At 41.4% G+C, this 27,609-nt stretch overlaps 1 protein-coding gene and 1 non-coding gene across 7 annotated transcripts in view; both read left to right on the top strand.

Annotated features, from left to right (window-relative positions):
• SAMD12 (sterile alpha motif domain containing 12) overlaps positions 1 to 27,609 on the top strand; it is a 448,274-nt gene that overhangs the window by 262,173 nt on the left and 158,492 nt on the right. The gene's annotated exons all lie outside the window — the stretch shown is intronic.
• On the top strand, positions 11,212 to 11,284 carry TRNAG-CCC. Its single transcript has one exon. It is a non-coding gene; the product is annotated as a tRNA-Gly (tRNA).

Genomic DNA, 27,609 nt, shown 5'->3' on the forward strand with positions numbered 1-27,609 from the left:
TTAAGAAATATTTTCCTACTAACACATTTAAATGAGGATTGTTGCCTTCAAAGGAGCCAATTTGTGAGGTTTGGGACTTAATTCACAAATGATTAAGTTTCTTATGTGTTTCCTTCATGCTTTGGAAGGCAATTTCAAAACATAAGCTTTAACTGACTAGCAAAAGTTTAGGAAGAACCCGAGTGTCCACCATTAGGAGGCCAGATAAATAAGTTGCGGTACATCTGGGTGATGTTGTGTACTCGGAAGTTATAAACAGGAGATTGAGGACTAATGATATGGAAGGATCTGGAGATGCTGAATGAAGTAGAAAAAGCAAGGCACAGAACAAGGTGGAGAGGATGCTGTATTTGCGAATGAAAGAGGGAGAAATATGCATATGTGCTTTGTGTACAGAAGGAAATGGTACACAACAAGCTAATACGGACTCTTGCCTGTGGGACGGGGAAGAAGGGAGATACAGGACTTATGCTTTTTAAGTCATTTTGTGTCTTGAAATATGTTCATATTAACTGTTTAAAGAATAAAATATTTAAGAAGAAACAAGGAGAAACCGTGAATTGTAGCATCACATAGGCCTGAATTGTAAATCTTGGCCCAACACTTACTGATGTGTTATTTCATGGAAGTTACTTTGTCTGTGTTCCAATTTCCTGATCTCTTAAAAGTGAGATCAGTAAATCTACTCACCTCATAGGGTGTTATGAGAATTAAATGAGCTCAAATACATATGTCACTCAGTGCAGTGTGGCAGGAAGTACAGCACGTAGTTAGCGGTCAGTAATAGAAGCCACAGAATTAAATCAGCCTCCTGAATTTATATCAAAGCTTTATTTTTATACTATCCTTTATTGAGATATAAATTCACAGAATATACAGTTTAACTACTTAAAGTATAAATTCAATGATTTTTTAGTATAGTCACAGAGTTGTGCACTCATCACCACAATTAATTTTGAAACATTTTCATCACCCCAGAAAGAAACCCAATACCCACTAACAGTCATTCCCCATTTCTTCCCAACGCTCCCCAACCACCAGCTTTCAAAAACCATTAATCTGCTTTCTCTTTGCCTATTCTGCTGCTACTGCTGCTAAGTCGCTTCAGTCGTGTCCGACTCTGTGCGACCCCATAGACAGCAGCCCACTAGGTTCCTCTGTCCCTGGGATTCTCCAGGCAAGAATACTGGAGTGGGTTGCCATTTCCTTCTCCAATGCATGAAAGTGAAAAGTGAAAGTGAAGTTGCTCAGTCGTGCCCGATTCTTAGCGACCCCATGGACTGGAACCTATGAGGCTCCTCCGTCCATGGGATTTTCCAGGCAAGAGTACTGGAGTGGGGTGCCATTGCCTTCTCCGTGCATATTCTAGACCTTGCCTATGAATGGAATAATTCAATACATGGTCTTTTGCAATTGGCTACTTTCACTTAGAATAATGTTCCTAAGGTTCACTCATGTTGTAAGCATGTGTCAATATTTCATTTTTTTAATTGCCAAATTGTATTTCATCATATGAATGTACCACATTTGATTTATTCATTCATCAGTTGGATACTTGGATTGTTTATGACTCTTGGATATTTTCTATAATATTGTTTTGAACATTCTTGTACAACATTTTGTATGGACCTGTTTTCATTTCTCTTGGGTATATACCTGGGCATGGAATTTAGAGTCATAAGGTAACTCCATGTGTAACCATTACAGGACCTGCCAGACTGTTTTCCAGAGCAAGCTGTACCCTTTTATATTCCCACAAGCAGTCTATGAGGGTCTCAGTTTCTCCACATAGTTGCCAACACTTGTTATTGTATGTCTTTTTTATTATAACCATTCTAATATGTGTAAAGTGGAATGTCACTGTGATATTGATTTGTATTTCCCTGACGACTAATGATATTGAACACCTTTTCAAGTGCTTGCTGGCCATTTGTGTATCTTCTCTGGGTAAACATCTATTATAGATCCTTTACTTATTTTATAATTGGATTATTTGTTTTTTTCCAAGCTCTGTCTTGGACCCACCATGTTTCTCCATGCTTGATTACCCACTTTATTTACAAGATCTAAAGGTAAATATTGGGCTGCCATTTCGAAAGAGGAACCCAATTCTCCAAGGATGAAGTCTTACCCCACGAGAGGCATTCAAAAGAACCTGCCACAAACTTGGAAATCAACTCCAAAATGAAACAAATGAATGGACTCTAAAGATTTCCTCTCAAGGAAACAACATCCTTTTGGATGTAGAAATTATACACAAATCAGTTACTTCAGTTTGTAATCAAACCTCCAAATTAGATACATCCATCTGAAAGCTCATTCTACCCTGTTTCTAGAGGAAGTAAACTAATAGATAATTAAGGCTAATTTTCTAACTTTTAACTGATGTTTTAAAATTTGTCTTAAACTTTTTTTCTACACCAGTCATTGTCACTTAGCCACCAGGAGCCCCATGACAGTAATATGGCCAAAATCGTCACAAATAGACCAGGAGGGCTCCAGCCTGTCACTGTAGGTTATCTGAACACAGGAGAGATGAAGTTTCTGCCCTCCTTTTTCTTGCTGTCCCTCTTCTGGATGCTGACCAAAGACAAAAACTGTAAGGTGCTTTAAAAATGTGTATGGTGGACTCATAGTAAATAGATCCATTTATGGGCTCTATCAATGAATTGTGACAAAAATTCCTGAAGCAGCTCATTATCTTTCCAAAACCATCCTTCAGCTAAAATGCTGGTCTCTAATTGCCCTGCCTTTATTCACCATGGCCCTGTAACTAACTACCTGATACTTGCCAGCAACATAATCAGAGTTTGGCTCTGCTTTACTCTCGTTACTTTGGTGCCTTTGAGGTGCTTCCTTCCCTCCTGCAGCCTTTTGGTCTTCTATGGAGTGGCCACGCTGTTCATCTGGTGGTCTTGCTTGCTTCCATGTTCCTGCAGGAAACTCAGCCATGTCAGGGCACCTGCCGCTGTCTTTTGTGAAATGCAGTACAGAGCAGGAAATAACATGGTTATACTTTCCTTCTGCTTGATTCCTGAGAGACAAGGAAAAAAAGGTGCTTTATGTAATACACAGAGTGGTGCAAATTATTCTGGGATCCACCAAATTAATCCATAATCAAACTTACAGGGGGCATCCTTAGCTCTTTATTACAGGATATTTCTAGGAAGAAAAACACTTAGGGATACTAAAAGCTGTTTCTCATATAGCTGATGAGTATTAAATATTTACTATATGCAAAGCAATGTGCTAATTGTCACATCAACCCTTGACATTTACCCGAGCATAATCAGTACTGTTGTTAGCTTCAATTTACTTGCGGAGAAACTGAGGTCAGAGAATATAAATAATAGGTGCAGTTTTGGACAGCTAGTAAAAAGCCTAGCACAGGTCTGTCTGACTTCACAGCGAACTGTATCCATTACACTGTATCACCTCTGATCTGTCTAGTGAGTTATTCCTATTTCACAGCAATGATATGAGGATTGCATGAGATTTTATGTGAAAACTATATAGCACAGTTCATGGCATAGTCTATGAAACTGGGCTGGCAGACTTCTTCTGGGAAGAGCTAGATAGTAAGTATTTTAGTCTTTACGGGCCATAGAATGTCTGTTGTAAACCCCCCGCCCCCACCCATCATGGGAGAGCCACCACAGACAGTCTGAAGTGAATGGGGCTTAGTAGTGCACCAATAAAACTTTATTTACAAGCACAATTTCTAGTTCATAGTTTGTGGACCCCTGCTTCACAAGGTCAAAAGTGTAAAGTTCTAACAGCATAATCAAGATTACAGTTTTATTCTTAATATCTTCCCCTTTGAGTTGTAATTGCTTCCCTCAACCCCAGGAACACTGTAGTATAGAACTGCTGCTGCAGTGCCCTTTTCAGTGTCTTTCTTGGCTACAGATACATGGATAATATAAAAATGTAACAGTAACTGTGAAGGTTGGGTAAATTTAAGCAGTAGAAAGCGATGTTCCAGCTGGAGGATAAGGCAAATGAAGACAGTAAACGCTGCCAGTCTTCAAAGGCCTTTTTAATTAGTGCCTGCAAAATGAAAAAAAAAAAAAAAAAATAAGAGTATGATTGTTTACCAAGGCCAGTTATAGCTCATTAAACATTAGTGTTTCCCAAAGGGCTTTTTCCACATTGTCAAAAATATATGTGTCAAATTTTAGTTGAGAATTACATGACCAGATGGACTTGCCCAAAGCTCCATCTTATGGAACAACACAAATTAGAAACACTACTCGTAAGCCAAGAAGACTTTTCAGAACCATGTGTACAGACTGAGTATTTTAGTCCAGTCACCCCCACAACGATACTTTAGCAACTAAAGTAGGCCATCTGAATTGGAATAGGCCATCTGGTCCACCACCTTGCTTAAAGAAAGGAGTCTTTGTAGAGCACATCAGTAGAATTTTTGAGAAAATTTCCAATCTCATTTTACAGTTTTGGGCACCAAGACCCAAAGAGAGTTAGAGGATGGTCTGTGGTTACCCAGCTAGTCAGTGGCAAAACTGAAACTAGATCCCAGTTCTCTTAATTCCCAGGCTGGTATTCTTTTTTCTCATTGTTTCTAATAAGGTATGATTTACATACAGTAAAATCACCATTTTTAATGTACAGTTCTCAAAGTTTTAATAAATGCATATGGTTGTATAACAACCACCACCACAGTCAAGATATAACAGTTTTATAACTCCAGAAGATACTCTCCCTGCTACCCCCACGTTGTCAACGCTTCTCATTACCTCCAGCGTCTGGAAGCCACTGATAGGTCTTCTGTTCTTAGTTTTGCCCTTTCCAGAATGTCATATCATGGGACTCATAAAGTCTGGCTTCTTTCACTTGCTATAATACACTGAATCTTACCAAAGCTGAGGGTGTGTGTCACTTGTTCATTCACGCTCACTTTTTAGCACTGAGTTGGATGGATATACCAAAGTTATTTATCCATTGCCCAGGTGAAGGACATCTAGATTGTTTCCAATTTGGGCAAATACTAATAATGCTGGTAAGCATTCACAGTGACTTCTCTGGTAGTCCAGTGGTTAAGAGTTCACCTTCCAGTGCAGGGGGTGTGGGTTCGATCCCTGGTAGGGGGACTAAGATCCCATATGCCTTGCAGTGCAGAAAACCAAAACGTACCAGCAGAAGTTAATATGGTAACACATGCAATAAAGACTTTAAAAATGGTCCACATCAAGATTAAAATCTTTAAAAAGGATAAATAAAAGCGTGCACATACAGGTTTTTGTATAAACATCAGTTTTCATTCATTAGAAAAGTACCTAGAAGTGATTGCTGGGTTGCATACAACACGTTTCCCTTGGTAAGAACTGCTAGGCCAGTATTCTTAGGATAATCAAAATAGAACAGCAGTAGAGACTGACTTTAATACATATAAAATATTGGAGGTTTTCTGAAAGTCACTGCATCTCTGCAGATGTCCTCCCTAGCACTTCCTGGAGCCACTATTACTGTAAGAGGACCCTGCTTTCCTGGGAGTTTCTAATAAATTGTCTCAAGGTAGGTTTAGGTCAAATGTGTTTACAATTCACTCATTAATTCAATTTAAAAATTCTAGCATCTATATACAGGCAGTAGGGTATGGTTTTCCCCAGTTGTCCCTGAGAAAAGCTTCCTTTGCCTCTTTACTAAGGAATAAAATCTAGTAATATTTGCAGCTCCTAGAAGAGAAAATGTGAGCCACTCAGATTCCTTGTTATGTGTACATGAGCTATGTTTGATGGCTCTTTCTAGTATCTCTCAGTTTATACTATTTAATTTCCAGGCTTCTCTATGTCTAATTTCAGCTGTGTCACTGGTGTTATAACTCTGATGCTCACATATCAGGTGTCTTCATAATTGGCTCTTCTGTATCATAATTGGATAGCATTAAGTTTTTCCTCCTTAGTGCTCATGTATTCCATGAGCATGATAGTGACCCCCTTGGTTCTCCCCTTTGGTTTCTAATGGCTCCTTCTCAGGTGGGTGGCTTGCTGCCTTCCTCTGCCACTCCCCAAATGTTGATGCCCCCTGGAGGTAGGTCCTCTTGTTTCTTCTCGTTTTGCGGGCTGTCTAGAGAGCCTCACCCACTCCCATTGCTTTAACCATCCCCGACTTCAAAGTTACTTTCAAATACATCTTAGACCTCTATGAAGCTTCAGTTCCTTACATTAATATCCTTAAAAGATGTGAACCTCTGATGAGTAGTCCACTGACATCTCAAATTTAAAATATCCAAAGTCAACCCAATTGTCTTTCCCACCAGGTCTCCATCCAGTTCTCCCTGTATTTCTTCTCAAGGTTATTAATGCCTTATTCACGCCATCACCTGAGTGAAGAAGGCTTGGAGTCACCTGGACTCCTCCTGTCCCCTCTCCACTCACATGTAATCAGTGAGCAAACGCTCTGAATTCTGTTTGTAAAGTGGCTTTCTAGTCAGTCCCTGCCTCACCCTCATCCTTGTCACTGTGTTAAATTACCTCCCTTTGGCCTCTTCCCAGGCCATTGGACGGAGAAGGCAATGGCACCCCACTCCAGTACTGTTGCCTGGAAAATCCCCTGGATGGAGGAGCCTGGAAGGCTGCAGTCCATGGGGTCACTAAGAGTTGGACACGACTGAGCGACTTCACTTTCACTTTTCACTTTCATGCATTGGAGAAGGCAATGGCAACTCACTCCAGTGTTCTTGCCTGGAGAATCCCAGGGACAGGGGAGCCTGGTGGGCTGCCATCTATGGGGTCACACAGAGTCGGACACAACTAAAATGACTTAGCAGCAGCAGCAGCAGCAGGCCATTAGAATAACATACTAGTTATGATTTTGCTCTCTAGTCTCTACCTTGCCCCATTCATTCTCCTTTAACTTCCAACTTCGGTTGCCAGAGTTAATTTAAATATATATCTGACGACATTATTTCCCTCCTAAAAAAAAAAACAAAAACATTTGATGACTCCCAGTTGCCTAAGGAATAAAATCCAAACTCTTTAGTATTCCATAGAAATCCATTCTAAAGCATTTCATAGGTGTATTAACTTTGGGCAAGTTACTTGTCGGAGATTAAGTTTCCTTAGTTGTAAAAATGGGGACTGAATCTATTTCATCGAGTTGTTATGAATATGATATAATAAAAAGGACCAAGCCAGGATGAGACATCACCTCTTCTGAGAAGCCTTACCTTATCTCTCAGGCAGAACCAATCACACTGTTCTCTGCATTTCTAAGCGCATTGTTCATACTAATAATCTATTCATTACACAGTGTCTGTTGAATATCTGTTTGTTCTTCCATCCTGTTCTTCCAATGAGCAACAGGCTCTGTGGTAGACACTAGGGATAAAAGGAGCACCCAGTTTAGCCATAAGGATGGGTTGTGTGTGCTGTGACAGAGATGCATAGATGTGCAGTGATGCCACAGAACTGGAACATAACCTCATCTGGGAAAAGGGGGTAAAGGGAGATTTGCCGAAGGTGTAACTCTTTCAGTAGAAGTCGGAAATTAATTAAAGGGAAATGAATAGGGCAGGGCACAGACTAGAGAGCAAATCATAACTAGTAGGTTATCCTAATGGCCTGGGAAGGGGCCAAAGGGAGGTGGTTTAACACAGTGACAAGGGTGGGGGTGAAGCAGGGACTGACTGGAAAGCCATTTTACAAATGGAATTCAGAGGGTTTGCTCACTGATTACATGTGAGTGGGGAGGCCACAGGAGGAGTACAGGTGACTCTGAATCTTCTTCACTTAGATGGCGTGAATAAGGCATTGATAACCTTGAGAAGAAATACAGGGAGAAGAGCTTGATCTTAAAGGATGGAAGTTTTGACAGAGGGACATGAGCTGGCATGAGGCAGGAGCGGAAGCTTGGCCTCAGGCGTGGGCGCGTGGGGTGTCTTTGTCTCCCCTGCAGATCATGGGCCTCCTCAGTTGTCACCTGATTTTGCTGTGCTCTCCTATCTCCCAGCACCATGTCTCACAGAGAGTGAATCCTCTGTTTAAATGTGTTTTGCTGATTTAAGTGTAATTGTTGCCCTTTTCTCCTTATTTACCAGCTCTTATTTCATTTTCAATGTCATCTTCTCAAAACAGTGAATACAGTATCATTTTTTAAATGGGTGTGTAATAAAAGAGAGTCGCTAAATAGCCATTTTGCATTATCCGTGGGCAAAATTGCCCCAAATTGTAATCCTTTGTGCTCGCATTGTATTGAATTGATTAGTACAGTGGCTGTGGTTCTTAAATGTATATACCTTTGGTGAGGACTCTTAAGTACATAAGCCCGCCCCCCGCCCCACATACATTGAGTTGTACCTCATATTTTCAAGTCTTCAACGTTCTCCTCAGTGACACTCAACTGACCATAGAATGAACCTTTTCTCATAAAACCCAGTTAATTGTCCAGGGGCTCACAGTAGGTGAGGACATTGAATGAGTGATTCAATAGGATTATATGTGGATTATTCCTTTTCCCACTGGAGTCTTCCATTGCCTCTTCTTCCTTCAGCGTTGTTTGATCATGCCCTACCAACCACATGCCCTTCCCAGTCTCCAAGACAGTCTTTCTTCAACCTGCTGCCTTCTTGGGCTTTACCTTCAACACACTTTGGGGATCTTCACACCCTGTTTCACATAGTTTGCAATTAGGAATATTTCTAATTGTATCAGGTCTTTGTGCCTTCAGAGAAATTCTCCTTGGTATGAGATTTGTGTTTAGTTTCCTAAACACAGGCTTCTTTGGGGAATCACTAAGCTCTCACATCAGTTCATCGGTAGGAGTTAGCATTGTGACAAGTCCATCCTAGCTAGTGTCCACTCCCGTTTCATTTTCATTCTGAAGTTCATCATGGCCATTCAGAAAGTGTTTTGTTTGAGGCTTGAAATGGACCCATGATTCTAGTCTGTTGTAGTCTTCATGGCTGAAAAATATCTGCTTGTTCTGAGTACCCTGATGGCCCCTCTATCTAGTAGATGGTGGAAGTGTTCACACATCTTTCTAATTTGGACACATTCTGCCAGGAATTATTCTTGTCATTACTTCTCCACAACTCCGTGTCTTGTGGTATCTTTTGCATGGTACAGTTCCCATTAGGAAACCCCCACAGACTCCAAATTCTTCATGTCTGCCTCTGCAAAAATCATCAACCTTGAAATTCTCTGCCATTGACCCCTTTGCATTAAATGTTCTAAATGAAGTTAAAAATATAGTTGGTGTTTCTTGTTTGGACAATTCAAGATGGCCATGAGATTGCACTGTTATGTCACCTCATGGTTTGAAGAACCTCCAGTGACTGATACTGCAATGAAGGTGATATGTGGGTTTTCCACGACTGACATTGGTCCATTTCTTTGGGGGGAAGTCTGGATCCTGAAATCTGAGCTGTATGGTATTCAACTCTCCTATGGGTTTTTAGAAAGGCACTTGAGAAGGACAATGGCATGTGGACCTGATACGAGAAAATCAAAGCCATTGGTAAGGATGCATAGAGCAGTGTTGGATTTTTTTAAGAAGAAAGAGAGAAAATATGCCATGTAAATGCTTTAGGATTTCTGTCCCTAGTATTATATATGATATATTACTTTTGCTGTGGCTTATTTCTTTGGGGCAACCAATTCTCAGTGCCTGGAGTTAAGTTCTGCACAGTGTAGATGGTCAAGATTCTCCTTACATCCGAGTTTCTACATGCCAGTTCTAGAAGGCCCCACATACATACATGTACTCTGAATGGCCCAGCCTTGTTTCCCAGCCAAGAATTAAAACCTTTTGTTCTTCTCTGAAATAGCCCCTCCATTCTTTGTGTCCCTTTTTGGTTTGTTTATCCCTTTATAGTAGCAGTTATACAATCATCCAGTAATTCATCTAAAAGCAAGTTTATTGAGATCCTACCATGTACCCAGCACTTTATCTATGTGTTAGGGATACAGGGATGAATATGACATTTCTTGACCTTGAAGTCAAGCAAAATAGATAAGAGTAACAAAGGTAAATGTAGAATTCTAGGATCTTATAGGAAGGTCGTCTGATTTAGAAGGAATGTGTCAGGAAAGATTCTGAGAGTAAGTGACCTCTGAACTGAACTAGGTGCTATAATTAGCAGAGTGTGTTTATTTTCTCTCTAATCATCAAGCAGATATAAAATTGCTAAGATGATAAGAACTTTGGAGAGTTTATTTACTAACAAATCATAGATTTACTTCTGAGTGTCTGCTATGTGTCCGCCTTGACTGAATGTTGGTGAAATTCAGTAGACATGATAGATATGGTTCTCCCATACATGGATTTTGTGTTTTACTGAGGAAGGCACTCATCAAAGAAAGAATCATAGTAACACAACAAGTGATGTGAAAGGGGACGTTAGTTACACTTTGAGGAGGGAATTCCCTGACTCTGAAATATCAGGAAAACCTCCCTCAGGCTGAGATCTAAAAGAGGAAGAGGCAGTAACTAAAGCAAATGGGAATTGGGAAGATGTCTCAGGGAGAGGGAACAGCCTGTTCTAAGGTCAAGGTTGAAGAGAAAGCTCGGTGCATTCCAGGAACACAAGGAAGGCTAGTATGATTACAGGTGAAGAGAGAGGGAGAAGGGACACCAGCCAGCAGGAAGCCAGGCTGAAAAGATCCCACATGCTGTAACAAGAGTCTTGAGAGTCCCTTGGACTGCAAGGAGATCAAACCAGTCCATCCTAAAGGAAATCAGTCCTGAATATTCATTGGAAGGACTGATGCTAAAGCTGAAACTCCAATACTTTGGCCACCTGATGTGAAGAACTGACTCGTTTGAAAAGACCCCGATGATGGGAAAGATTGAATGAAGGAGGAAAAGGGGACAACAGAGGATGAGATGGTTGGATGGCATCACCAACTTGATGGATGTGAGTTTGAGCAAGCTCTGGGAGTTGATGATGGACAGGGAAGCCTGGTGTGCTAGAGTCCATGGGGTCGCAAAGAGTCGGACACGACTGAGTGACTGAACTGAACTGAAGGAATTTAGAGACAATGAGGAGACACTGAAGGGTTTCAGACTGGAGACAATGCTGATCAGATCTGTATATCAAAAGATGAGAAGAGGCACTGGAGAAGGACAAGACAGGGGGCCAGACATCCAGGCAGGAAGCTGTTGCATTGATCTGTGCAGGAGATGATGACATCCTGAGCGAGGGTGGTGGCAGCGGGGGTGAAGAGGAATCAACTCGAGAGACTAGAGACTTCCCTGGTGGTCCAGTGGCTAAGACTCTGTGCTCCCAATGCAGAGGGCCCAGGTTCAATCCCTGGTCAAGGAACTAGATCCCACATGCCATAACTAACAGTTTGCATGCCACAATTAAAGATCCCACGTGCTGTAACAAAGGTCAAAGATCCCGTGTGCTGCAACTACAAGCCAGCATAACCAAATAAGTAATATTTTTTTAAAAAGCAACTCAAGAGACTCGGCTACCTGGGATGGTAGATCAAGAACCAGTAGATGAGAGGATTCAGTAGCATCATTCTCTCTTCTGCACCCCAGTCTGCTCCCTCAAATCCATGACCTCCCTGTTGCAGAAGTATCTGGGCAGGCTTCTTCAAAATGTAGATTTCGAGACCTTACTCTGAAACTGTCATGTCAGGCACTTATGAAAGGTTGGGGGCCACTGCCAAGCACTGTGTAGATTCAGCACACAGAGTACTCCAGGCGCTCATCCCTCCTGTAGCATCAGAGTAAACTTCCCTTTGGGCTTAATGAGTCTGCTCGTCATACCCGGGTGAACTCAGAGAGAGGCATCAGCCCTTGGGGTGCAGGAGGGTATCTCACCTTAAAACCCACATGGAATGGAGCCCATCTAACAGATCACCCAGCCTTGTAGGTGAGGTCCCCAAGCTCTAAGCGGCCCTTTTTCCACAGTTCTCAGGACACAACACCACTGCAATCCCACATCCTGTATCCCCCAGGAGAAATGAAACAAACTCTCCTGGGCAGTCAGTCCTGCAGGGCAAGACAGAAGGTGATTCACAGAGCACCTCCACTATCTCTTGGATGTGGCAGGTATCAGGGCAAAGCTATAGTGGTAGGACCTCCAGTAAAGCCACAGGAGAGGAAAAGACAAAGAAAAGGACGTGTTTCATCTCCAGCAAGAACACTTTAGGTGTTTATATTGGAAACCAGGGAGGTTTCATCATTTGGCAGTCATTTTCAAAATCATGAATACTTAATATTACCATTAGATGCTGTTTTTATTTCAAAGGCACAGGTTACCAATGTTATCACAAAGGGCAAGTCTGGAGCTAATACTGATTGTGCACCTGTTTGCACATTTGGCATTTTAAATTCCATATTTAGTTCATACAATAACTTTGCAAGGTAGTTGTCATGAAACGCATATTACAGATAAAGAAACTGAGGCCCAGAGAGCTGCAGTGCTACACAATTAAAACAAGCAGATGCAAGGATTCTTCAGAGAAACAGAACCAATAGGAGATACATATAAAATATTATATAGGAGATACAAGCATAGGCAGGGAAAGAGAGAAGGCGGGGGGTGAACTGATTAACTGAGTGTCCATTAGAAATTAGCTCTCATGATCATGGGGGCCAAGATCTATAGTCAGAAAGCTGGGACCCCAGGACAGCCAATGGTGTAGTCCCAGTCCAAATATTGGCAGGCTGAAAACCCAAGAAGAGCTAGTGTTACAGTTCAAGTGCAAAGGCCGGGAAACAACCCAGCGTCCCAGCTCAAGACAAGTCAGGCAGGAGGGGTTCACTTTTACTTGAGGGGGGGATGAACCTTTTTGTTCTGTGCAAGTCTTTGACTGATTGGTTGAGGCCCACCCACACTGGAGAGAGCAATCTGCTTTATTCCTCTACCTATTCAAATGTTAATCTCATCCAAAACACCCTCACAGACACACTCAAAACAACATTTGACAAATATCTGAGCACCCTGTGGCTCAGTCAAGTTGACACGTAAAATTAATCACCCCAGTGGATAAGATAACTAGTTGTCTCCAAAACCAATGCCCTTTCTTTCCAACCTACCTGCCTGCTGTGAAGTATCTCTTCTTTCAAAGATGCAGTTATTTTTCTTTTATAAAAAACTCTCAGTGCCAATGCACTTTTAAACACTAATGCTTGAGGCTGTTCAAATAAAAGATTTTTCTTAATAGCTTGCTTATCACACCTGGTTATCACTCTCCATCCCCCATTTTCCATGATTTAGGGCTGCTAGGAATGGGAGGGTGTCATTTTGCTGGGCTGTTTCTTGCATACCTGAGATTTGGGGGCACTAAGAAATCAAATTTGTTCATCTCCCAACTTGACATCATAATGAAGCAGAGATGCCAACCCAGCATTTCCTGATGTCCCTCAAATATCCTGAGTAATCTTAATCTTATTAGATCAATGATGTGAAATTTAAATTGATTGCCAGTTGCCATTTTAATTGATTTAATTGAAATTGATTCGGCATAAAGGAGTGCACAGAAAATTATTAACAGCGCCCTCAAAGGTTTCAAGTGTCTGCTTTGTAAGAGGTGATGGAGCTTTGACGTTTATATCGGAAGACTCAGTCTTTCCAAGTTATATCAGAGAAGTAAAGCGAATGTTTAGCACTAAAAACCATGGAACATTGATGAGGTTCACATACAGAGGGTCTGAAAATATATGAGAAGCGTTTGACTGTACTTTCCAGTTCGTCCCATTTCTATCATGTTCTTTGGTCATCATGAGTTTGTGTTCACTATAAGCTACATATGTGGGTATTTATTACTGCTAGGTATTGGAAAATTTGGTTCTTGCCATTTGGGTCCCTAAAATTCAGACCACACTATGGAATGGAGGAATAGATGAAATAATAGCAGGAAAAGTCTCATTGACCTAAAATTGTTTTTGTAATTTTTTAAATTAATTGATCCTCTCTTGAGGCTTGGATATCTGTTTTGCTACATGAAGAGTTTTACTATAATAATTTTGATCTAGCAGGATTTTACCTTACTTAGGCAAAAATAAATGGCCTTTAATTCTCTGTTTCTAAAAGTTCAGATATGCATTATCTTTTCTGCTTCCTCTTCCCTTTCCCTCTTTTTTTCTCCCCAGCTTCTCTCCACTCCCCATTTCTTCACTGGAGACCCCTCTCAGCCTGCAGAAGAACCATTAGAAATTTATTAATTAAAGACCAGCTTCTGCTTCTTTGCCAGGGATAATCATTTGTTTTAGAGCTGATTTTGTGCTTTAATTAAATGAGCATGTCATTCAGCCAAATGAATTCATTTATATTTATTTATCTAGTTCTTTGGCCTGGACTTTCTTAGCAGGGTCTTGGGCGCATCACATTTGCTCACAGAATGAACTGAAAAGTGTCTCATGTCAGTTTAAGAGGTTCACAAGTGGTTACTCCTCCCCATAAAAGCTGCATGAACAAAGCTGCGATTAGCAAATGTGCAAATGGCTGTTTCCTCAAGTCAAGGTCATCAGAGGAGCCATATTGATTATGTTTGTGCATACACGTGTGTCCTGCTAGAGCAGGAAAGTGAGGATTACCCATCACCACAGTCACTTCAGACCTTAAGAAGGTGTCAGAGGTCATGTTTTGACCATCTGGGCATCTACTGGCCTTTTCAAAATGCTAATGGATGATGCAAAGTTTAAATTCTACTCAATCTTTCCCATCAGATTTTGGGTTAGATTACCTACCGAGTATAGACTGTGTCTAACATTATAATAGACAATTTATAATGAGCTTCCCAGGTGGCTCAGTGGTAAGGAATCTGCCTGCCAATGCAGGAGATGCGAGTTTGATCCCTAGATGGGGGAAATCTCCTGGAGAAGGAGATGGCAATCCAGTCCAGTATTCTTGCCTGGGAAATCCCATGGACAGAGGAGCCTGGCACGCTACAGTCCATGAGTTTGTAAAGAGTCAGTCATGACTTAGCACACACACAATATTATAATAGGTGCTTTACGTTATGAAAATGGAATGAACATACTTATTCATTCACTAGTTCAACAACTTTTGTTGAGTGCCTATTATGTGTCAGGCTAGATATTAGGACTCAATGATGAATAATGCAGTCCTTGAAATGGGACAAGTAGGCCAGCTGCAGAAGACTCACTAGAGTCTTTCTGGCATGAGAGAATCATGTTCCCTTTCCAGAAGACTGATGCACTGGTTCTTAAGAGTTCTCATCTGCTTTTCCAGAACACATACCAAAGGGGATAAATGTTACCTTAAGATGCTTTTGAACTGTGGTGTTGGAGAAGACTCTTGAGAGTCCCTTGGACTGCAGGGGGTTCCAACCAGTCCATTCTGAAGGAGATCAGCCCTGGGATTTCTTTGGAAGGAATGATGCTTAAGCTGAAACTCCAGTACTTTGGCCACCTCATGCGAAGAGTTGACTCATTGGAAAAGAGTCTGATGCTGGGAGGGATTGGGGTCAGGAGGAAAAGGGGACGACAGAGGATGAGATGGCTGGATGGCATCACTGAGTCAATGGACGTGAGTCTGAGTGAACTCCGGGAGTTGGTGATGGACAGGGAGGCCTGGTGTGCTGCGATTCATGGGGTCACAAAGAGTCGGACACGACTGAGTGACTGAACTGAACTGAACTAAGTTCTTACCAGGAAGAAACAAGTACAGTTAAAGCAGTTCTCCATCTGATTGAAAGGATGGGAAAGGGTGCTGATGCCCACCTGGCACTGATAGACTTTTATTTAGACTTTCTGGTGATCTCACAGCTACAGATAACAAACTCCTTAATCACCCATCCTTTGTGACAAAATCCCTATGGGTGTAAAGAGTAACTCTGTGATTAAAAATAACTGTGTCCTTCATGACACATATTGCCATTTTCCCTGCTGAACTACAAACAGGCTTTGACTCCATCTGGAGTCTCAGGGGTTTTGTTTTTTATCTAAAATTGTCTGAACACAAAACTAGGTTTTAAGGGCTTGACCGTTGAGTTTCCAACAGCTTAACAAGTTACTCCTTAATGGAATAGGCATAATGTTAATCTTGAAGTCATTTGTTTTCTTCTCTGCATCATAATAAGAGCGGAAATTATGACAACTCGGCAGTTTCTAATATGAGAGACATTTGGGCTGGGAGTCAGTCTGTTGAATTCAACCAGCACTGGGATTAGGAACTGCCAGTACTTGAGTTTCCTCATCCTTAAAATAGTTCCTGGTAGATAATAAGTACTGTGACAATACAGATAATTGAAATAATTCTTGCTTAGACTCTGGGGAGCCTATTCCATTCAAGCCCTAGGCTTAGAAAGGAAAGGTTGAGAAAGAGTTGACTTCTTTGTCCCTTGATATGGGTGTGGAAAGTGTTGACTGTGGCAGAAATCCTACTGCCCAGGTGGAGAGAAGAAGGTGACTGGGTGTTTACAAAGATAGGAGAATGGCTTCAGCTTAGGAGCACCATCCCAGACCCTGAAATGTAGCTCATAGAGTATTCAATTGGATAGACATTTACTGAGCACATATTAGATGCTAAATACTATACTGATTTAAGACAACCCTGCCTTCAAGGATCCTTCAGTCCAGTGAGTGTTTCAAAGACTTAGACTTTTAACTTCTTAGAGTCATATTAAAATTGATCCACAAATCCAGAATCCTTAGTCCCAGGTGAGGCCAGGGTGACTAGCAACAACAGCAACAATCACTATCCTTTATTATATATTTATTATGTATCAGCTGTGTTTTAAGCTGTTTACACCGTCATTGTATCCTTTCAACAACTATGAGACTCTTAAGATGGAAGCTATTATTTTCCCTGCTTAGTGGATAAAATAACTGAGGCACAGAGAATTGAAGAGACTTGAACCAGGTCCCAGTTTCAGAAGTGACAGGGCAAGGATTTGAACAGGCTTTCTTCGAAGCCCACTCTTAGACACCAGGCTAAGTGTGCAGGTGCAACCATAATGGCATGGAGAAAAGACATGCAAGGGAGAGTTTTGGAACTGCAGGTTAAAAAAAGTACAGCATTGCACGTATAACAATTCAAGTTCTGTAGAGACTCACATTGACTTTTTCTAATAATGCAATACCCTGTGAATATATTTCATGATTCCTTTGTGCCATGTTCCATGCCAGGTACTAGAGTTACAGTTCAGAATAGAGCGGAAATGGTCCCTGCCCTGGGTGATTTTATTTTATTTGTATTGGAGTATAATCACTTTACAATGTTGTCTGTGTTTCTGCTGTACAACAAAGTGAATCAGCGATACGTATACATATATCCCCTCTGTCTTGAAACTCCCTCCCAACCCCCCACCACCAACCTAGGTCATCATAGAGCATGAAGCTGAGCTCCCTATGTTATACAGCAGCTTCCCACTAGCTATTGATCTTATATACAGTAGTTAAATACGTGAGTGCTACTCTCCCAATTCGTCCCACCCTCTCCTAACCCCCACCTTGGGTCCACACATCCATTCTCTCCATCTGCTTCTCTACTTCTGCCCTACAAATAGGTTCATCAGTACCATTTTTCTAGATTCCATATATGTGCTAATAGGCGATACTTGTGTTCCTCTTTCTGACTTAACTTCACTCTGTATGATAGACTCTAGGTTCATCCACATCTCTACAAATGACCCAGTTGATTTTAGAACCTCAAAGGGAGGTGGATGTGAGAAAAGAAAGAAGGCTGCATGTAAATATAGTCACATCTCATTTAATGCCATCCCCGGCAGCACTGATTCATTATAACTACTTCTTTCTTAAATGTTTCCTTTAAAAAAAAATTGTTTAGACCTATAACTATCCAGTATAGTTACTAACCTGTATCTTATCCATTCTCTGAACTGCCCCACTCTGTAGTCATGCAGTCGGCTGCTACAGCTCACCTTAGTGTACACTCAGCCCATGAGCATGGAACATTTTCAATCAATCAGCAATCTTTCTTCATAGTCTAAGTTTACTGTGCTCCTTGCTTATATTTATTCTGCTTTGGCCTCTTTCTACCATTAATTTTGTCATCTGGTGACCAGTTTTGACCATAATGGCATGAAGAAAAGACATGCAAGGGACACTGTTGAAACTGCAGTTAAAAAAAAAAATACATCATTGCACGTATAACAATTCAAGTTCTGTAGAGACTCACATTGACTTTTTCTATTAATGTAAATTGTTATTTTTTTAATTGGATAATAACTGCTTTACTAATGTGTTGGCATAACTATATATATATATATATATCTCCCCTACCTCTGGAGCATCCCTCCCACCCCTCCCCTCACATTTTTTAAGGCTTCAAATTTGCTTTCTGTAGGGACTCAAATTTGCCTTCAAAGGACCTAATGAAAGCCAACAGGAATATCACAAAGTTGGCCAGTGGTTACTGGAAACAGTCTATGGTGAGAGTTATATGAGACTCCTTAGATTCAGAAGCATGGCCGCCATTGTCCAATACCAGGGAGGCATCTCCAAGGGAGCTGCACTGCCCCCTGCAGGATTGTTCAGGTAGCACATCCCTCTCTGGGGTCCTGCCCACAGGAAATGAGGTGCGTGCGTGCGTGCGTGCGTGTGTCTGTCTATCTGTCTGTCTGCCTGCGTGTAGGCTATGAAGTTTCATCAAGGGTAATGAAGAAATCATTGAAAATGTGAAGAGTGGCTCTACGTTAGGCTGGGGAGTAACAGTGACATTTAAGTGGTGACAAGAAGGAGAAATAAGGTTGCCAGGTAGAGTAGAGGAAGAACAAGCAGGCTAATGGGAAAACATGTGCCAAATATTGGAGCATAATAGAGGTTAGCATTACCTGGAAACTGAGCATAGTCCACAGACCGGACCTCAGAGCTCATCACACGGCCCAGACACAGCAGGGGCCCGATCCTGAGGGCCTGGGAGCCACAGTGAGGATCTGGAATAGCGGCTCCATAAGTAAAATGAGAGGCCATTTAGGGATTTTAAGCAGAGGAGCTATGAGATCTCATTTACATTGTAAAAGATCACGCTGGCAGCTGTGGGGAAAATGGATTGGAGAAGGGCGGGATGGAGCTGGGAAGGTCGGTGACTTTTGCAGAAATCCAGGTGAGGGCAGGCAGGTGATGGTTACAACTAGGGCGGTGGCCACTAGGATGAATGAGACAACAGGGTGGCTCTGTTTGCAGGTAGGATCAACAGGACTTGGTGCTGGAATGGGTGTGACTGAGGGAGGTTGCAGAGTGAGTCCCGGTTCCTGTCCTGAGCTGCTAGGTAGGTGGAGGAGCCTGGAAGGGGGAGTATGAGGCAGAGGATGGACTGAAACGAGAAGAGGTCAGTTTGGAGCTTGTTAAGTCTGAAGTGCCTTTGATACACGTAAGAAAGCGGATGTCTTGAGTGTGGAGCTCCAGTGAAGGATTGGCACAAACCTGTAGGTTTAGGAATCATCAGAATACATGTGTCCAGTATGCTGGGGGAAGGGGGGTGCAGTCACTTGACCACAAAGCCTTCCTGACCTTTACTTACAGTAGGTCTTGTTTTACGTCAAATAAGAGAACTGCAGGGGCATACTCTTAGAGTGCTGGGTGTGCTTTCCTGACTGGGTCACCCATCTCGATTCTCTTCTGATAAAAGTTGTTCAAATGAAGATCAGAAAGGGCTTTGAGAGGGATGAGAGAGAATATTGAGGAGAGATATCATGGAGTGGCATTATGAGGCTGTCCATCATGCCCTGTCCTCTGCCAGCTCCCCACCCCCCACCCCAGCATTACTTCTGTTGATATAGGATAAAGGATTGGAAAGTGACCCAAAGAATGAACCTCAGAGTCAGAGAATCTAGGTTATGACCCCAGCTCTGTCCCTCATCACCTAGGAGGCAATGTCAGATCCTCTCTGAAGGTAAGTTTTCTCTGCTGTCGAATGAGAACAAAAATATCTAGCTCACAGAATTGCTATAGGATTCAAACAGAGTTTTGCAAAGATTTGTTGGAGATCTGAATAAATGGTAGATAGGAAGAGAACCCACATCTAAGAAGACATTCTTTGCAGAGATGAGTAAAAAGATGAGGTATGTGTTTTATAAGACTGTCCTAATCACTCAAACACTGAATTTCTGTTAAAGTTCAACAATCATCTCAAGCCAATGAGATAAGAGATTGGACATTGTATAGGATATATACACTGCCATTAAATTGCTTCTGACATTGGCCAGCTCTTTGTCAATCAGAATGACAATCATTACTATAGCAGTACCTAAAGACAGGTTTTCATTGTCTGTGAACAAGTCTGGAGAGTGGTTTAGAAGCTTCTAAAGATAGCTATGCATTTGGGTCCTTTTGATGATTTCATTTGTTCAGGATATATAGCTTGTTAAAGAGTCATGCCTAATGTTTAGAGGTTCTTTATGAGAACATTTTACAAAATATAGCGTTTTTGCCTTTATCATTGTCAGACCAGAAGAATCCCTACCACAACTACCAGCAAACTGTCCATACTCTACCATTGCTATTCCCTAGATTCCATTGTTAATAGTTCCTTGTGTTTTAATGTTCCACTGAGAAATAGTCACGGTCATTACTCAGGTCAGCAGGTGTATCTGCTAAGCATCTCCTGTGTGCCCAATGCCGTTTGGACTCAGAGTGAAGATTCTTCCCTGTATTTCATTGACTCTGCCACTAGAGAACAATACAAGAGTATTTATAATTTAATACTCACTGGAGTCATGCATGGGGCTTCCCAGGTGGTACAGTAGTAAAGAATTGGCCTGCCGATGCAGGAGATGGAAGAGACACAGGTTTAATTCCTGGATTGGGAAGATCCCCTAGAGTAGGAAATGGCAACCTACTCCAGTGTTCTTTCCTGGAGAATCCCATGGACAGAAGAGCTGGGTGGGCTACAGTCCATGGGGTTGCAGAGAGTCGGACACGACTGAGTACAGCACGGCAGCACCAGTGGAGTCATACGTAATTAAGTGTTCTAGGATAGCTCTGTCCAATAGAACTTTCTCCATTTCCAATAGAACTTTCTCTATTTCCAATGGAACATGATGGAAATATTCTAGATTCACATTGCTCACTACAGTAGCTACTGACCACCTGTGGCTATTGAGCATTTGAAATATGGTTAGCATGACTCAGGGGCTGAATTTTTAATTTCATTTTAATTTACATGTAAGCAGCCATATGTGGCTACTAGCTACCATAGTGAACAGTGCAGCTCCAGTAATTCTAAGGAGAGATGGCTGTGAGCTCCAAGAATTCAGGAAGGAGGTAAGACTCCAGCCTGAGCTTAGAAGTAGGGAGGAAACTGGAGGGCCACTCTATCTAAGGTAACAGCGCGAGCAGAGGCTTTGAGGGAGGGGAAAGTGAGTGCTTTGTGAACATCACAGCAGGAAAGACATTGAGGAAAATCAGATGAGTGAGACTTTCTGAAAGTGTCAAAGAAGAGGTTCCTGAGTCTAGACCATTCTTCTATTTTACATTTGGTATAAGTATTTCACCTGCATGAAGCCTCCCATATTTGGAACAGGGGTAATGTGGCATTGATTTTGTTATGCTTTCTATAAATAAATGAATTCCACAGAGTTATACCACACAGTATACTGGGTGTTCATTGAAGCTTTCAATACAAATCAGATGAGAATGTAAAGATAATTAGGAAGCATTTACTGGGACCTCCCTGGTAGTCCAGTGGCTAAGACTCCACACTCCCATTACAGGGGACCCAGGTTCAATCCCTGGTCAGGGAATCAGATTGGGCATGCCACAGCCAAGACCCAGCACTGCCAAACAATTTTTGGGGTTTTTCTTTAATAAGCAATTACTTAGCAGAGGTTAAAGGAACCCATGAGGGTGTTTAGTCACCCAGGGGTTAACAGAAGCAGAAGCCAGAAGGAGCAAAGGGAGAAACTGTGTTCATGGAGTCTTCAGAGAGCTGTAGCCATGGGAGAGGGGTCAGCTAACTGCAGACTCCATAGCAGAGTGGTGTAGCCTGTGCAGAACCATCAATCCAAGCAGGGAGGGGATGAGACAATAGCCAAACCTCTTGCCTGTTGCCTCCTGCTGGTCTCTCACTAGATAAAAACAGCCAGAAGCAAGATGGCATGAAATCACAGGTAATGCAATCCACAGGAGTCAGCCTCCCAGAGCAGGACAGGACAGAAAAGGTGAGAATGGGTCATGGGGAAGGGACAGGGAAAAGAGGTGGAAATAAACAACACTCTCTTTTTTTTTAATGTTTAAAAAAATAGTGGCTTAGTTTGTGCTGCTAAAGCAAAAATACCATAGACTGGGTGACTTAAACAACAGAAATTTATTTCTCGTAGTTCTGGAGACTGGGAAGTCCAATACCAAGATGATAGCTGATTCGGTTCCTGGCAAGAATTCTCCTCCTGGTTTGCAGACAGGATTCTCCTCCTTCCTTGCTGCCTCCTTGCATAATTGGGGGTAGTAGGTAGCAGTGTTGTAGGTAGCAGAGAGGGAAAAAAAGCAAGCTGTCTCATGGCTCATGTTGCAAGGGCACTAATCCCATTCATGAGGGCTCCAGCCTCATGACCTCATTTTTCCCCCGAAAAGCCCCACTTCCTAATATGTTCACATTAGGGATTAGAGCTTCAGCATATGAATTTTGGGAAGACACAAACATTTAGTCCACAGCAAATGGTAAAGTAGAAACTATATAAACATCTAATGTGTTGGTAAACTATGACAAAACCATATAATTGAATGTGTACAGTGTTGAAATTATACGCAATGACAAGAGAAAGTTCTCACCAGACATTAAATGAATATGAAAATAGCATATGCAGGAAGTTTAAAATGTTATTTTTAGTGTATACACAGTAGATGTGTGAGTGTATCTTATAGGGAAAGAAAGAAAACTGGAAAGAAATGCACCAAAATTTTAAGTGGTATCTCTGGATGGTTGTTTGAGGGTGCTTTTTATTTTCTTCTTTGCACTCCTCAGTTTTCCAAATTTTCTAAAGCAACATAGTTACTGCATTTTTCTGACCTGGAACAATGTTTCTGTTGTTCTTGATATATCTGCAGGGCTATATTGAGTAGAGAGCAATGTGACCAAATTCCTTTTTATCAGCCAGATGGCAACCCATTCCAGTATTCTTGCCGTGGGCAGAGGAGCCTGGTGGGCTACAGTCCATGGGGTCGCACACAACTAAGCACGCATGTATGCACTAGCTCTGCAGTTCACTGGAGTCTCCTTTTGTATCCATTTCTGCAGTGATGACAGTGACCTGAGTTACATTTCTTAGTGTGCTAAAAATGGGATGAGTTCATAAAATGCTCCTCTTTTAAAACATTCCCCTGAGAAATCCTTAGGTCCTGGAGAATGGCCTGATTTCCTATTGATCTTTTTATTGCCTCAATTATTTCCTCAAACATGGTTAGTTAGTTCAGGTCCCCACCTTTCCCCATTGTCTATTATGTTTGGTTTCTGTTAAATATGAATCTTTGGCGGCACTTCCATTATTAAATTGACAGTTGCGTAATGCTATATTGGCATTTGTAAGAGTGAAGCATATTTCTTAGGCACCATGGAGACAGTAGCCATTTCTTTTCTTTGGAACCACCTGAGCAGAGCCAGTATTTTGTGCTCTTGTAATCTTCATCTTAAACACAGCAATCCATCTGTTTCATTGTTTTATTCTCTCCTGATAAGACTTCCCGCTGCTCTCCTCCTGATCTATAATCATCCGACCCTCATGGACTCTTGTAAACTGAATCATCACTAGTGATCTGATGATGACTTCTCATATAAGTTATCATTTCAGGAAACCCATTCCCTTTCCCTGGTTTGCTTTTTAACCTTCAGCTGCTGCCCAATTATTAGTTCTTTGGATGGCTGCTTCAGCAGCTTTTCTCTTGTACTTGCTTGTAGTAGGTATTAATAATAATAAGCAGTTCGTAAATGTGCACAATGTTGAATGCACGTAAGGTTATTGTTGACAGTCCTATTTGTAATCAGTTTTCCCGTTAGATGAGTTAGGATTCTTGTGGTTGCAAAGAACAGAAAGCCAAAAGTGGCTTCAGTAGAACAACAGGGCTTGGTAATACACATAGGTAAGAAGTCTTTGGGCTTCAGAGCCAAGAGGCAGGAAACAGGGCCTCAGGTAGAAATATTAGGTTGGTCAAAAAGGTCGTTCAACTTGTGGACACGGTAGGGGAAGGAGAGGATGGAGCAAATTGAGAGTAGTGTGGAAACATATGCATTACCTTATGTAAAACAGATAGCCAGTGGGAATTTGCTGTATGATGCAAGGAACTCAAACCAGTGCTGTGACAACCTATCGAGGTGAGATCAGGTGGAAGGAGGGAGGGTAGTTCAAAGGGAGGGGACACACGTATACCTGTGGCTGATTCCTGTTGATGTATGGCAGAAACCAGCACAATAATTATAAAGCAATTATCCTCCAATTAAAAATAAATACATTTTAAAAAGAAAGCAAAAATAAGCAAACAAAAAATAGAGAAGTATTTACATCAGTTATCCGCATGACTATACCATGCTGCCACAAAAAAATTTTCAAAGAAAAAATTATGAGATATTGATAACAATAAAATGCTAAAATTTGAGGATAGAGAAGCAGCATAGAAAAAAATATAGATTAGGTACCAAATTTTATATTTCTAATTTGTGTGTGTTTAGAAGAAAAAATTATATCAATTAAAAGTCAATGAACTACAAAAAAAATTCAAAAAAAGATGTGAGAATTTTTTTTTAAGTATGCCAGATATTAAGAAAATTTGAAAAAAATGTAAAGGAATGTCACTCTTCACTGACTTTTTAATTTGGAAAATATGTATTTCATAAAACATAGATTAACATGCAGTGGGTTTATTATTTTTAAATGACTTAATAAAAACATTTAATGTTGAAACAAAGGTCATTCTGGGTTTTCCATAACATCTTACAGAAAAACTGCAATCAATAACCTTTTTGGCCAACTCAATAGAACTATGAACTGGGATCTAGCTCTAGCCTGCTCGCTCTCTCTTTCTCCGTCTGTCTGTCTCTCCTCTCTCTCATTTCTCCTTTTCTATTGACCTCATTTTCTAATCGCAGTATCTCTGCAACTCAAGTCACAGAATAACAGACAATGCCTCACTCTTTCAAGTTCACTATGACTAAAGCCCTCAGAACTCTCTCAAATGCTCTCAGTTTCTCACCTTTCTCCTCCCACTTATCTTCTGCCCCACCCCAACCCAATTCCATATTCCCTGAACAGGAACCCTGACTCACCCAGCTTTGATCCAGTCAACAACAGCCAGCGGTAGGATTGTAACCTGTCTCCCTAGCTGTCTAAAGACTTCCCCTGGGGTCATGGTGAGACGGACAGATACCCGAAAAGGTGTTGACCACAGTCATTAAGTGGTTGATGCCTTCATTGCACTTCCTTTGTAAGTACTTCATTGTACTTAGTCAATGGCAGGGATATAAATTTACCAGATTTAAATCTTTTTTCATTAATATTTAGAGGAAGAAGCATATAGCTACTAAAGATGAAGTCACAGGGGGAAAAGTGAGCTTTGAAGACTTCTTTCCAACATGGCAAGAAAGAACAGGTTGTGTTCTTGACAGAAGAGATTGTCACACAGAGATGTCAGGGAGGTGATGGGATGTGATTAAAGAGAGTAAAGTAGAAAAATCAGAACTAGGAATGACAGCAAGAAAAGTAAAAGCAGAAAGGGCTACTTCCCTTCCTGAGAAGTAGGCAGGATTCCCATGGTGAATATGGCTATTTTAAGTACCACATTTAAGAATCCAAATACCGACCTATGTAAGTTTTATAAAGCTTGCATCCCACAAGTAAGAAGATCCATTTTGAGGTAACCAGAATACAATTAGCCCTTCTGTGTGTGTCCTATTGCATTGGATCCCCAAATTGAGGCATGTATGTATTCACTCATCTAAAAGACATTTGTAGAACACAGGATTCAGAGATAAACAGGCTTTGACCCATCAGATGTTGCTAGACAAGGAGGCCAACACTGGATACTGAAAACAGACAGATCTGTGAATAAATGACTTCATTTTTTCAACACAGGTTTTTTGGACCTAAATGGTGAGCCAAGCACTGAGGTCAGTGTTAACTAGGAATTCACAGGCATGGATGGCACAGTGAAAGTGTGTGGAATGTTCTAGATCCTGCAAAAAAAGAGAGAGAGAGAGATGAGTCCTAGTAGAATGGCCACAAGGAATTATCTGTGTAAACAATCAGGGGTATGACAAACATCGGCTTGCCTCAAAGAGATAATAGCATAATTTCCTCACCAAGTCCTTGCAAAATTCTTTATTTAAGCAACGGTTTTAGCACACCCAAGCATGCTGAGGGGTCTTCTCCTCCCAGTCTCTACACCCACCTGTGACTGTCGACTCACTACAAAATATATCACTGTCCTTCACATTCCAGAATGACACTGCTGACTCTCCATATATCTCGATGAAGGATTATTCAGTTATATAGAACATTCCTCAATTGGAGGTAGCTTGAGATGGGAGAGAGAAAAAAGTGTTAAGGCATATTAAAAATCGGCTTTTTCCTGGTGGCAGTTTGTCATTTTTCAATTTGGCATCCTTCCCTGTTCTCTTTTCCACCACGTAGATCTGTCTGAGTCTTGATTCAGAGGGGATTTTCTTGCAAGGTCCCTTTCTTCCACCATATGGATAAAATCACCAGGTTTAACTGAAGGCTGTTTGGAGTCTTGCTTTATTTACAGTCAAAAGCAGATCACTTATGTTGTTGGCCTCAGTCCTAGACTCTCAGGAAATAGTGCCTGTTGGCCGATGATGGTCTGTGTCTACGCCCTGGCCTGAGCCTTGGCTTTGACTGGCCGTGGGTGTCACGGCTTCCTGGGACCTGGAGCAAGCTCCATCCCGGGCTTTTTTTGTTCCCTCAGGCCACCTTAATCTGACTGTCCCATCCCTTAGTCTCTGAAGCCACAAGTCTGTTTTCGGTGCCCCTCTGTGGTTCACGGCATAGAGCAAATTATCAAAGCTGCTTGAGCTGGAAAGAAGTTCATTTACTTAAAAAAAAAAAATCAGCAACCACATGTGCAGCAGTTCTTGTGTATTAAGCACTTTCTCATTTCACAGATAAAGAAACCAAGGCACACCAAGGTTGAGGAACTTGTCCTGCAGCTGGTAACTGGCAAAGCTGGGGTGTGATCTTGGGCAGTGATTCAGTGTCTTCACCGTCTCCCCCAGCTGCGCTGCTTCACCCCACTTAGAGGTTCCCTCATCCAACCTCTTATTAGATTAAATGAGTTATTGTATAAAAAAGCTCTTAACACACAGTCAGAGCAATATAAGTGCCAGCTGTTGTTATGAGTGTGTTTAATAAATGGTGAAAGCCGAAGCCAGAGAAGTAATTCAGGTTCATATACTTAGTGCAGTATTTCCCAAATCATATTCTGTAGAACGCTAGTATCCAAAAGGATGTAATAAGCACTGTATTTTTTTTTAAAGGATAATGACCAAATAGGTTTGGAAAATGTTGGTTAAAATTTAAAGCCAGTCTTTTATGCTATAGTACTTCTCAAAGCACTTTCATGTGCTAATGTGTATTATTAACCTCCCAAAGGTGGCCCTGACACAGTTTTCTAGACAGAGTAAGACTATTGTATGGGAGAAAATTAGCATAACAGGACTGAGACTGCTTTTCTTGCGAGGTTGGCCCCAAATGGATTTCAGGA

This window comes from Bison bison, unplaced genomic scaffold, assembly GCF_000754665.1.
Source record: "Bison bison bison isolate TAMUID 2011002044 unplaced genomic scaffold, Bison_UMD1.0 scf7180017864491, whole genome shotgun sequence".
Taxonomy (NCBI): domain Eukaryota; kingdom Metazoa; phylum Chordata; class Mammalia; order Artiodactyla; family Bovidae; genus Bison; species Bison bison.